The sequence below is a fragment of the Ursus maritimus genome, unplaced genomic scaffold (genome assembly GCF_017311325.1).
Source record: "Ursus maritimus isolate PB19 unplaced genomic scaffold, ASM1731132v1 scaffold_22, whole genome shotgun sequence".
Lineage (NCBI taxonomy): Eukaryota > Metazoa > Chordata > Mammalia > Carnivora > Ursidae > Ursus > Ursus maritimus.
In genome coordinates, this window is record NW_024424675.1 from 1802034 (window position 1) to 1814702 (window position 12669).

General features: G+C 49.0%; 1 long non-coding RNA gene across 1 annotated transcript in view; it reads left to right on the forward strand.

Annotated features, from left to right (window-relative positions):
- Positions 1–4594: 4594 nt before the first annotated feature.
- Positions 4595–12669, forward strand: part of LOC103677855 — a 53857-nt gene continuing 45782 nt past the window's right edge. The window contains exon 1 of the long non-coding RNA XR_572544.2: positions 4595–4724. This is a non-coding gene — a long non-coding RNA (uncharacterized LOC103677855). The remainder of the gene's footprint in view (positions 4725–12669) is intronic.

Sequence of the window (12669 nt, forward strand, 5' to 3'; positions counted from 1 at the left end):
GCTTGTTTGTTGTCTGAATCCCCCACTAGGGCATGAGCCCCATGATTGCGGGGACTTTAGCAGTTATCTTTATTTCTCCATCCCCTACATCTATCCAGTGCTGGCCTGACACATGGAGGAACTATTCGCATTTGAATGCATGTTGGTTTCCAATTCTCAAAGCATTCCATGCATTCAGAGATAAAACACAGCCACGTCGACATGAATACTACACTCTGGTCCCATTGTCTGGCATGCTTAGGTCACAAGTGAAATTTTCCACACTGTTGAAGTTTAGACATTTAAGTACATTTGAAAAAGTAAAGTGCAGTTTCCAGACATTGTTTTAAAATATATTAAACACAGACTTCTCTGTCTTCAGGAAATAAGTGTACCACACAAATGTCAACCTTTTCCTGAGCCATCCATTTCAAGCACATGGCTCTCCTGCAGTTGGGTAAGGCTTGTCTCAGACTGGAAAAGGCCGGCAGTTGCCTGGTCCCGATCCACTCAGGTATCAGTGCCAACTGGCATGAGGGTGCTTGAGGTCGAGGTCCCCGGGGGCTTCTGGAGCCAGAGCTGGGGGCCAGTCGTTGGGCTGGGGTACTGAGAGTTGCTGCTGAAACAGCTTCCGCGGGTGTGGGCACATTCTAACAACGTCCTGGAGTGCCTCCACCCAGAGTGTATGACTCATGGTCCCTGCCCACCCCCACCGGGGACACGTGCCCCACTCCCACCCCTAAAGTTTTCTCCTCGCTAGGAAGGGCAACCTCAGGTTTGTTCTGGTGAGAAATTTCATACCTCTTTCTCCTCAAAGACTGAGTGCTGCAAAAGCAGTTGAAAATGTAAATTGAAAAAGGTCCTCTTTGAGGCTGCACATGACAGTGAAGAGAGACACAGAGAAACAATAATTGTTGGAGAGGATGTGGAGAAAGGGGATCCCTCTTACACTGTTGGTGGGAATGCAAGTTGGTACAGCCACTCTGGAAAACAGTGTGGAGGTCCCTTAAAAAGTTAAAAATTGAGCTACCCTATGATCCAGCCATTGCACTACTGGGTATTTACCCCAAAGATACAGACGTAGTGAAGAGAAGGGCCATATGCACCCAATGTTCATAGCAGCTCTGTCCACAATAGCTAAATCGTGGAAGGAGCCGAGATGCCCTTCAACAGATGACTGGATTAAGAAGATGTGGTCTATATATACAATGGAATATTACTCAGCCATCAAAAAGAATGATTTCTCAACATTTGCTGCAATATGGACGGGACTGGAGGAGATAATGCTAAGCGAAATAAGTCAAGCAGAGAAAGACAATTATCATATGGTTTCACTCATTTATGGAACATAAGAAGTAGGAAGATTGGTAGGAGAAGAAAGGGAAGAAGAAAGGGGGGGGGTAAACAGAAGGGGGAATGAACCATGAGAGACTATGGACTCTGAAAAACAAACTGAGGGCTTCAGAGGGGAGCGGGGTGGGGGAATGGGATAGACTGGTGATGGGTAGTAAGGAGGGCACGTATTGCATGGTGCACTGGGTGTTATACGCAAATAATGAATCATAGAACTTTACATCAAAAACTAGGGATGTACTGTATGGTGACTAACATAATATAATAAAAATATTATTAAAAAAAAGAGAGAGACGAGGCCTGGGACTTGGTGCAAAAGGAAACATGAATGGGGTAAACAGTGAGATGAGGAAAGGGGACACAAGAAGGGAGGTTCAGGCTGGGAAGGGCCACTTTGCCAAAGAGTCAGAGGGGACAAATCATGACCGGCAGTCACCCATGCATTTTGGTCAAGCGGGATGGATAAAGGAAAAATACTTGTTTATCAGATATTTCAGGAATGTGTGCTCTTTCTCACAGTTGATAGCTTTCCCTGGAAAATATTCCCCATGTACAGAATTGGCTGGGGCAGAACACAGAGCAGCCAATGTGCGACCACTGGGGCACGGCCCACAGGGCAGCCCTGCGACTGCCGCCTGGAAGGGGAGGTGGCCCTCCCTCACCCCGGATGGACCAACGGTGATCGGCAAAGGAGACATTTCCGGAAAGGCAAAGTGCGCAGCTCCTAGCCCGTGCCAGCTGCTCTCTGTGGATGGGAGTGAGAGCCAGCCATGGCTTGGCTCCACACAGGGGCTCTGCTTATCAGCCACCAGATTGTTTCCCCAGGATGGATTTTGAAATTGACGGGTTTGAGTTTCCTTTCCCTCCACTTCTTAATGTTCTGACACCAGCGAGGCTCCAGAGAGGGAGAGGGAGAAGCAAGCAGACTCTCAGTCCTGCTGAATGTGTGGGGGAGATGTACAGACCCTGTGGTCCCCGGTGGCCATCAGGACCATGACTGGCTAGGGTTCCTGTTTCAGTCACTTGGTGCTTATCAGAATCACCTGCATTAAATCCAGATGCCCAGGGGTCCAGGCATCAGCATCTTGTGAAGCTTATGGGTGATTCCGGTGTGCAGACAGGTCATGACTCACTGCTTTGTAGGGAAGAACTGGAAATGCCTTTCAGGGTTAGTTTCTGGGATGCCAACTTGTCCCTGTTCACGTCACCTCCCTGGTGTCTCTCCAGTCTACCTGTCCGTGTACATCCTCATCCAGGGCCAGCTGCTCTCCCCGGGCTGTGGAGGGACATTCCTCTTTGGTGTCCCAGCTCTACTCTGTCCCTTCACCCAGGCTTTTTTTTTTTAAGATTTATTTATTTATTTTAGAGAGAAAGAGAGAGAGTGTGTGTGCACAAGTGGGGGGAGGGGCAGAGGGAAGAGGAGAGAATCTTAAACAGACTCCTTGCTGAGCATGGAGCCTGACACATGGTTTGATGCCAAGACCCTGAGATCCCAACTTGAGCCGAAATCAAGAGTCCGATGCTTAGGCAACTGAGCCACCCAGGCATCCTGTCCCTTCCCTCAGTCTTAATACCCTTTCTTTCAGGCCAAAGACCAAGATGCCAAGAATGGCCTCCAGGGCTCTGGCCTCCATTGCAGCCTCCTCCTCTTTAATGGCCTCCGTCCATGGAGACTTTCCTTTCAGTTCCTCAGTTGTGCAGGCCTATCCTACTCAGGGGTTTTGCACATGCTGATCCACCTTCTGAACACTCCATTCCCCACCCTAGATCATTCCTCCTGAGGACTGAAATGCAGCACCTCTTCCTCTGGGAAGACCTCCCTGATTACCATCCCTCCCCCACTCAGCATGAGATGTACTCCCCGTCATGGGTCTTGTCACCTTTTTCATTTTGTGTGCGTGCCTCTGCAAGTGTGTAAATGGGTCCCTGGGCACGTGTGCACACCCATGTGTGTGTATGTGGCTGTAGGACGATTCGACCCAGTGTCGGCCGTGTGGCTCTGCCACCAGCTCCACGCGGTGGAGAGCCGGCACAGTGACTGTTTGCCTGCTGACGGATCCCCGGCACCCTGCAGGGAGCGCTGCCCATAGTAGGTGCTCAACAGATACGTGTTAACTGAAGAACGGATTCTTGTACCTGATCCAGCGAGAAGACGCTCACTGACAGGCCTCCCCATCTGTGAACCACCCCTGCTGATCTGTCTGCTCTCTTGTTCCCAGGTTGGCCCTGTCCTGCTGCCTGTGGGATTCTAACAGATGTGGCTTTCAGCTCACATCCCAGCTGCTGGCCTGGGGTGGTGTGAAGTGTCACTGCTGCCCCATCCCAGTGTCGGCCTGGGGTGGGGCGGTACCCGTTTTCTAGTGAAGATGCTGTCCTCACCAAATCTCACCATGATCCTGGGGCTTCCCTTGGGGCCAGCTGTCAGGTTTGTGGATTTTTCTGATGTCCAACCTGGGTTCAGCCTTTATCTTTGAAGCCTGGATTTACGTTTTGGAAACTGCCATATATAATTGGGTGTCAAACAGCTGGGAAAAGGTCAGCTGTTTGGTCATAAAGGATCAGTGGTGGCTTTTCCATTGAGGCTTGTAAATGGGTGTAGGGCTAACTCCAAAGTGAAAAGACAGAGGGTGTGTGCGTGATTTCCCTTCAGCCGGCCCACCCTGTCCCCTCCCCTCTCCCGCAGAAGGACCTGCCCAAGACCCAGCGGGTTCTGAACCCAGTGTGTCAGCCCAGGCTGCCTCCTCCTCCTTGTCTGTTTCCTACAGAAAGCTCCAGACTTCCCCTGGCCCATTTCCCAGGGCTCTGCAAGGCCTGGCCAGCAGAGGGCACGGTCCCCTACATTCTGGAGACAGGAGGCCAAGAGCAGCTTTCGTGGCCTTTGCGGCTCTAACTTCACCCTTTCCAAGCTATAGAGAGCCACAGAGGGTCCTGGTGGGAGCTCGAGGAGACACGAGTGTCCCTGAGGGAATTTCACAGAGGTGGCCCCGTCCCCCAGATGGGGTCCCCCAGCAGAGGTCTCCCAAGCTGGGTGCACAGATGCCCCCTCCGCCATCAGTCCTGGCCTGGGCCCAGGCTCCTCTGTCCCAGGAACAAGCCAGAGTCCTAGACCAGGGTGTCCCCATGGGGGGACAGCCGGGAGAACTCAAGGAGAGACCCTTGATTTTAGGCGGGGCAGGATGTTTGCCTTGGGCAGCCCAGGGTGAGAGGCAGCCGCTCAAGCAATTTCATGTTTATGTTGACAAATGCTGCTGAGTACCTTACGACATGCCAGCCACAGTGACAAGCACTGGGTCAACCACAACGTGAAGGTCCAGCCCTCATGCGCTGTGCTGTCTGGTGGCAAAGACACATTCAACACATAATCGCACGAATCACTCCAAATTACAAATGTGGTGAGTACAATGAAAAATCAGAGAGGGTGCTGTGTGAGAGAGCAATTGGGGATTCTGCCTGCTGTGGGAGCTGGGGGGTGAGTCCATGAGGCCCTCCTCCTCCTGAAGGTTAAACATTGGAGTGTGACCTCCCTCATCCTTCTGTTCCAATTGTCCCTCTAGCAGGGATGCCCTGGCCTCACTTTGGCAGAGAAATGTGCCCTCCTTCCAAGACCTAAGTTAAAATGCAGAAATGCTTTTCTGCTGTGAAGCTGCCCCTCCCATAGGGCTCCACGCACCTGCAGCCATTTCAACTCCAGGGAGGCTCCTACTCCATTTTTACTATTTCCAGCACCGTTTTCTGTTTGCGTCATGGATGTTACTCGGCTCTCTCTATGCTGGGTGTAGGCTCTTTGCAGAGAGGCATTCTGTGTTGGAGGGCGTCAGAATGTCTTGGGATTAACTTGTCACTCGGCATGTTATTTATCTATCGGGCTCCTGCTAACCCAGCGGAGTCCCAAGGATAACAATGATGAGCCCCAAAGATGGAAACATGGGGTTAAATGTGCACAGATTTTTAGGGGAAATGCCTGGGTGAGAGCAACTGGGGGAGAGCTGGGACAGAGCTGGCGTCTGATCTCAACCTGGGCGTTCAGCAAGGCTGTGCTCTCCAAAGCCAAGAGGAGCCCCGATGTCGTGTACTTGCCCAGAGATTTCCTCTGCTTGTGCTCACGTGCTAGTATTGCTTAAGGACTTCCAAACTGCTCAGTCACTGTGGATTCACCCTCTGTCCAGATCCCTGTAATCTGAACAAAACGTGAGTCCCTGCTCAGTGACAAACCAGGCTGGAGGGGTCAGGGTCTCCTGGCCTCAGCCCAGGACACCCCAGCTGGAGACCGTGCCTGTGCCTCCAGCTCACCTGCTTTGTCTGGCCTGACCTGCCCCGCCTCCCACCCACCATGGTGGGAGCTGAGGCGGCACAAGGCGGGACATTTACTTGGTGGCCAAGTCTCTTGCATGCATTTTCGCACAACTCTGAGACTTGTGAGAAAGACTCAGAGTGTGAAGGTTTGAGGGTCTGAGAAAGGTGCCCGAGGGGTGACGCGCTCCGGGGAAAGGCTCCCCGTGCATGCAGGGCTTGACTGTGAGCGGGAAATGCCCCTGCTTGTCATGTGTAAAGCCTCGCTCTCCTTCCAGAAGCCCGGGAGGCTTGCCCGGGAAGTGCTGAGCAACAAGATGTATTCACATGAAAAATGGGATTTCTAAATCGCATCCCCTGCTCTTTCCCCACACGCTGTCCCAGAAGGAGCACTGGGAATCCTGCACCCTGGCCTCCTCCGTCCTTGCTCCTTGGGAGGGTCGGTGCAGGCCCATCAGGTTTGGGATGCAGACAGCCTGGAGCAAGTCCAGCCTGGGTGGGAGGCGGACAGGAGGGAGGGGAGTCTGGCTTTTGGGATCAGCCTTTGCGCCGACTTTCGTTTTGAGGACTTCAGGTAGTGGATAAAGAGGAGACACAGCTTTGCAGTCAGTGCGAGAAGCTGATAGGAGGCCCACAGGGATTCAACCAGCCAAGACTTAAAGGCTGGAAGTAAGGAGAGCTTTGGCCATTTAAAGTGAGAGGCTACGGAATTCTGGAAGAAAGGGGATCAAACAGAATTTTAAGACGTGCTGCTCTGCTTCATTCCCCTTGGCGTTCTTCCAGATACTCGAGTGAAAACTGAAACTAACTTTTTATGTTTTGGTTTTGGGGCTGTTTTCCTTTGAGTGTGACTCCATGTGTAGACCAGGCTTTATGAAGCTCCAGTTTGTATTTGGGCTACACACACACACACACAGCACACACATCACGTACATGCCACACACACCTCAGATATATGCCACACATACCACATGCACACCACACACCACACACACACATGCTACCACACTTCACATACACACCACATACACATGCCACACACACCACACCTCACATGCATGCCACATACATACCACACATGCCACATACATCACATATATGCCACATATATCACATACATGCCACACACACAACACACACACACTACGCACACACCACACACATCATATGCACACCACATACCATATACACACCACCACATATACCACACACACACCATACACACACCACACACACACATTACATACACACTGCACACACACCACACATACACACACCACACACACACATTACATACACACTGCATACACACCACACATACTGCACAAACATACCACACAGCACACACGCATACACACACTACACATACGCCACACACACATCACATACTATACACATGCCACACACCCATATGCACACACCACACACCACACGCATACCATACACACACACCATACATATCACACACCACACACACAATAGAAACAGATCTGAGAGATTTACTTCTCAGATAAGAGTTGAGATTATTCATCACAACATGAAAATACATTTAATCAATTGTTCACTCATTTATTAAACCCCCATATCTATCTTCCAGATGGATTGAAGTTCAGTTTTATTTCCTTTTCTGACTCATTTATTCTCTCCCAGGCAAAGTCATTTGTACTCCAGCTACCTTCGAAAGGCATGATGCCCAGGCTAAGAAAGTAAGCCTCCTCTCTGGTTGAAATTTCGCAGTGAACCTGGTCCAGAAATAAATCATAAAAATAGACAGTCTTTCCTCATCTGCTGTAGACAGCAAAGTGTATCCAGCCCTGTCAAATTAAAGCTGCTTACCAGGGGCCATGTCAGCTCTGGATGAGACTATTATAGACCAGGCTTGCCAAACTCCTCAGCATTTGTGGCTAGAACGGCTGCCCGGGCGGCTGAGAGCTAACGTGCCAGGGAAAGTAAAATCCAGTGACAAGATGGATGAGCATTTCTGGCTCTTGTTTTGTACCTAATTACCCAGAGGAAAGGCCGACAATGGGGACTGTAAATTGTGCTTGGAAAACAATCCTGGGTGTGGCTCTCCCCTTCTGTGGCCTCCCGGAGGCCAACCCCACGGCAGCCTACTGCTTTCCTAGTGCTGTTTCTTCTCAGCCAGGAGGGGCCTCCTTCTAAAGCAACCTCTTCAAACATGCTTTCCTGCTTCAAGTGCCCTGCCCACACTTCCTCAGCATTTCCCTTCTCCAAGCGAGGCCTCACCCCCTTCCTGTTTTCCTGGCCCCTAATGACTCCAACCGAGGGAAGGGAAATGGGATACTGATCCCTCTTCTTTGTTTTCACTCTCCGTACCTGCCTTAGCACTAGGTCCCACCCATGAGAGGAACAACTGCCTCAGGAGTTTAAAAAGGAGGTTCACTGAACACACGACTCATTCCAGTGTGTGTCTTCGGCCAGTCTTGTGATGCACTTGGACCCTTGTCTTTACATACATAACTGCACAGGTTCAAAAGTAGCTGGGTGATAGATCACCCACCAACACAGACTTTAGTCACGTCTAATGACATAACAGCTTAACAGCGTCCAGATATTAAAGTAAAACATTGAGAAAAAAACAATAAACAAGATGTGATTTCTAGTTTTTAGGTTACACTTCTTTAAAACACAAATATTGTCAAAGCAAAACTTTGGACGTTCAGGCAATGTACTTCTCCCAAATTTTGGAGCCCACTGATATGTATTTTCCCCAGATGCTGGCACTGGTATAATGTAGTTTTCCAGAATTGCTACTGTGCTGGGTAGAGAATGACAATAACTGGTTTCTTATGCAAAGAGAAACAGCTGGGGGTGGGGATACTGTAGGGGGCTGGCCCCTTGGTTTGGTCTTCCCCACGGAGGAGGGTGACAAGATAGATCCTCTGTGGGTGTGATGCATGGAAGCAAGGGTGAGTGGTTGCTTCTGACATGGTCGGGAGGCCCATGCACCATCTGGCCTTTCTCCTACTGCCCTCTTCACCCGAACTTCCATCCTCAGTGTAGAGACACAGGCTGGAAGGAGCTTCAGAGGCAAGGAGAGGCCATCCAGGATTTCTCCTTCCCTAATCTCACTGGATCAGCACAATTGTATTTCCACCAAGTAAATATTTAGGCACATTCTCGAAACAGAAGGTGCTCCTGGATCAGTGGAGATGCAAGTCAGCAGGTGGAGGGGCCTTCCTGGGTATCAGTGGCTATTTCTTGACCATGAGTCACAAAGTCTAATGGTCACATGTTCTTTCTAGTGCTGAATACATTGCAGACGTGTCCTTGAATCTCATTTCATCCCCTGGATGGTGCTGGAAGGAAGCCAAAAGCTAATCTGACCATTTTGTTGAAACTGAGGCTCAGAGAAATCAAATGATTCACCCAAATTGACACATGCATCCAGCAAATATTTACGGATCATCTGCTGGTGACCAGGGACTGTACTTGGCCGTGGGGGAAAAGCAGCGCGTCCCTTGTTCTGGCTCCTACAGGCTGCGCCCAGGGCTTCCTGAGACTGGGGAGGATTTGACAAGCTAATCAGAATGGAACAGGGAGCAAAAATAGCATTTCTCTGGTGTCACTTTCCAAATGAGCTGAGCTGCCCTTTTGAGAATTTGCTGCCTCAACAAGATGCACCTTGAACCTAGGGCTCCCTTCAGTGACAGGAGGGAGGAGGTGCTGGACTCTCCAGCAGCACCACCCCAAGCTTCACAGTGTTCCAGTGAGCCTCAGGCTGCAGAGAATCAGAACACAATAAAATATGCTTAGCCCTATGACTGGAGGGGAAGATTCAGAAGACACGGGGATTTTGCAAGGCTTTGGGGAAAAATGGAATAATGTGTCTGAAAGAGATATTTTTTTTAATGCTTTGCCTATTTTTTTTCATTGAAATTAAAAGTGTTTTTTAAAGAAGGGTTAAAACATTCTCCAAATGCAATTTGTACTCTTCTATTTTCTACAGAGATCAAGGAATATTATAATAATGAAAGTAGAGAGATTAATATGAGTAAAATATAAACACGCAAAGTAAGCATCATGCCCTGAAAGGGGAGACAAAACCATAAGATAAAGTCTCTTCTAAGGATGACTACCGACTCAAGCATATAACTCCCATCTGAGTCCCCTGGTAACCAGGGGAAATGAAGGAATGCCATGAGTTCATGACTTTTCTTCATTAGCTAACTATAGAAAGTATGCCAGGCTAATCGTGAAGAAACATACTTCTCTCTGCACTGGATTCCAGAGGGCATCCTTCCCTGACTCTCCGTATAAAGCACTGTTAACACAGCTGGGGTCTTCAACAGCTTTTTATTTGACTGGAAGCATTGTCCATCTGTTCATTTATTATAGCCAAGAGTTATTATTAAGAGCCTTTGAATTCTCATCATTTCTGAGTCTGCTTAAATGTTGGCCCATAGTCCCTGCTGGTAATGAGAATACCAGGATGTGAAGCAACTGCTCTGAGGGACAGTGGCAGGGAGGCTTGGCTTGGTGTGTCAGGGCCTTTGCTGTAGGTGGGTTCCACTTGTGGGCAAAATGCTGACATGCCGCGTCTAACACTCATCATCCACCCACACCTGACTCGATGTCTCTGGTTGTTGTCCCACTCTGGACAGTTCTGCCTCCAATCCTGCTGTGTGTCCTCAAATCACAATTAGGTGGCCCAAGGATGCCTACCTCTGTGCATTCCCAATACCGTAGACCAGATGCCTGTCTGTTACTTCTTAGCTGGGTGGCCCTGGACAAATGCCCGGTCTCTCTGGAGAAATGGAGGGGTTATGTCAGTGTCTGTAAGTTCCCTTTCAGTTTGCATTTCTGCCTTTCCTTCAACAAGAGGTGCTGGTCCCGGAGGTGAAGGTCCCTGCTGAGATCCGTGGCTGCTGACTGTCTGAGAATGACTTCTCTGAAAGCTCTTTGTTCAGAGAACGGTGCCATTTAGATGGGTCTCCTGCTCTGGCTTTTGCTATGGTACAGTGATGGGGCTCAGGCTTCCATATTTTAATCAAACCATAGTCCATGTTTATTTGGAAATGGTGATGACAGGCAGACACTGTCCAGTTGAGTCACTACAGATGGTTAATTGCCTTGAGAATGGATTTGGGACAACTTCTGCCAGACTCAGCTCAGCTAAAACAACAGGCAGTCGCACCACAGGCAGGGGTCAGTGTGGGGGACAGGGGACAGGGTTCCAACTCACCGCAAGGCAGTTTTTTCCATGTTAGTCGATGAAATCTATACAATACCCATGAGTGAGTAGAAAAAGGAGTTCACATCCTTGAAGACAATAGCATGTCTTCAGCAAACTCACCCTCCAGGGGGCTGCTTGCACAAGGCTGGCTCTTTGCCACCTCCTGGCTGGTGGGAAAACACAAAAGAAAGGGGTCTGCCCTGGCTCAGTCCCCTGCTCTTGCCAGCTGAGAACTGCAGTGGGGATGACACGATCAAGGTATTAAGACCACTCTATGAAGAAACAAATCCTCACTTGGAGGTGAGAGTGGAAGTTGGAGGTCAGAGTGGAAAGAAAAAAAAACTTCTCACTATTTTCTCTGTTGGGTAGTGAAAAGCAGAGAGGGCCAGGTACTGATCTGAAACCCTTTCTATGAGCCACGAGTACATTTGTTTTTAGACTTAATTGTCTCATAACCCTGGGAGTTTGGAAGGCCCAGAGGGTATGTGGCTGGCTCACCAGGAGTGGTGGGAGCCCTTTTCTTTTATTTTAAACTCATCAAGGCTGCACTGACCCAGGACTCGCTTCTTGTCATTCAAATTCCCAGCCACACCTGCAGCCATTCCCATGTAGGGACACTCTCTTATTAAGTCCAGTGATTTGAATGGGGCCACCTCTAACTAGTATTGTGGTCAGGTTGGTGGGCTGCGTGTACTGGGGGCTTATGCCTCTCAGCACAGCCTGACCCAGGACAGGACAGGGAGGGAAGCTGCTGCTGACAAGCAAGACCTTCCACTTTTCTGGGAAGGGGAAGAACATCAGCCTACTGTTTCTACAAGATCCCTCCCCACACTTGAAGCAGGAGGCTCTGTCTGGCTTGCTTTGGGGAGGGTTTGCTCAGGTCCTGGAAGGGAGAGAGGAGGTTAAGAACTGGTGTCAACTACAATTCATCTTAAATCTCACGGGATCTTGCATATTTCAGCCTGACACTAGTCATCACCATGGCATGCAGGCTTGGACTGGGGGTGGGGAGTCAGTTTCCTTCTCCTAATGCCTCTGTAGAAAGGAAGGCATCTTGCTAATGCTTCTGTAGGAACAAAACAAAACAAAACAAATAAACCATTTCAACCCCCTTAGCATGGAAAGCAGTTTAAATGTTTTGTGTCTGAGGCTGATGTTACATAGGGCAGCGGCAGGAAAAATTCTATCCGTGTTATTTATTTATATTCCACCACTGTAAAGACAAAAGAGACAATTTCTAGTAGGTAGTTATGTTTATCGTTGGGTTTCTTTGGGTCATCCATGAAAATTTTAATAAGGCTCTCATTCTGAAATATCTAATTCTAATATAACCTCAAGCTTGCCACAAAAAGGCATTTTCTATTTATGGACAAATGAACATTATAACACAATTTGGCAAAACAGTGCAGCTGCAAGCCATGATTTTTCTTCTGCTGGTTGTGGGTTGGGATGCCATTGTTAGAGATGTCCTCAGAGGCATTCTGGCAAGTGTGCTAGGACTGGTGAAGTCTTCTACCCCACTCCCCACCCCCTACTCAGAGCCATAGGCTCCAGGGTGTATCCTCTTTCCATGCTGACATCCAAAGAGAAATCAGAATCATTGTCCCAGAGTTTTGAGGTAGGTTCTAAGTACACGACCCTCCTTCTTTTCCTGCAAAATGGTGGTCTGGCATTCACTGAATACTGCTCATATATGTCCTAGATGCTTAAATTTTAACTCCTAATTGAAAACAAAAACAAAAATTGGCTCAACCATTGTACTTAAGAGAGGACATGATTAATGCTTATTAACCAAGACACATCTCCAAAAGCTGAATTCTGAAGCCTTTAGTCATACCTCACAAAACACT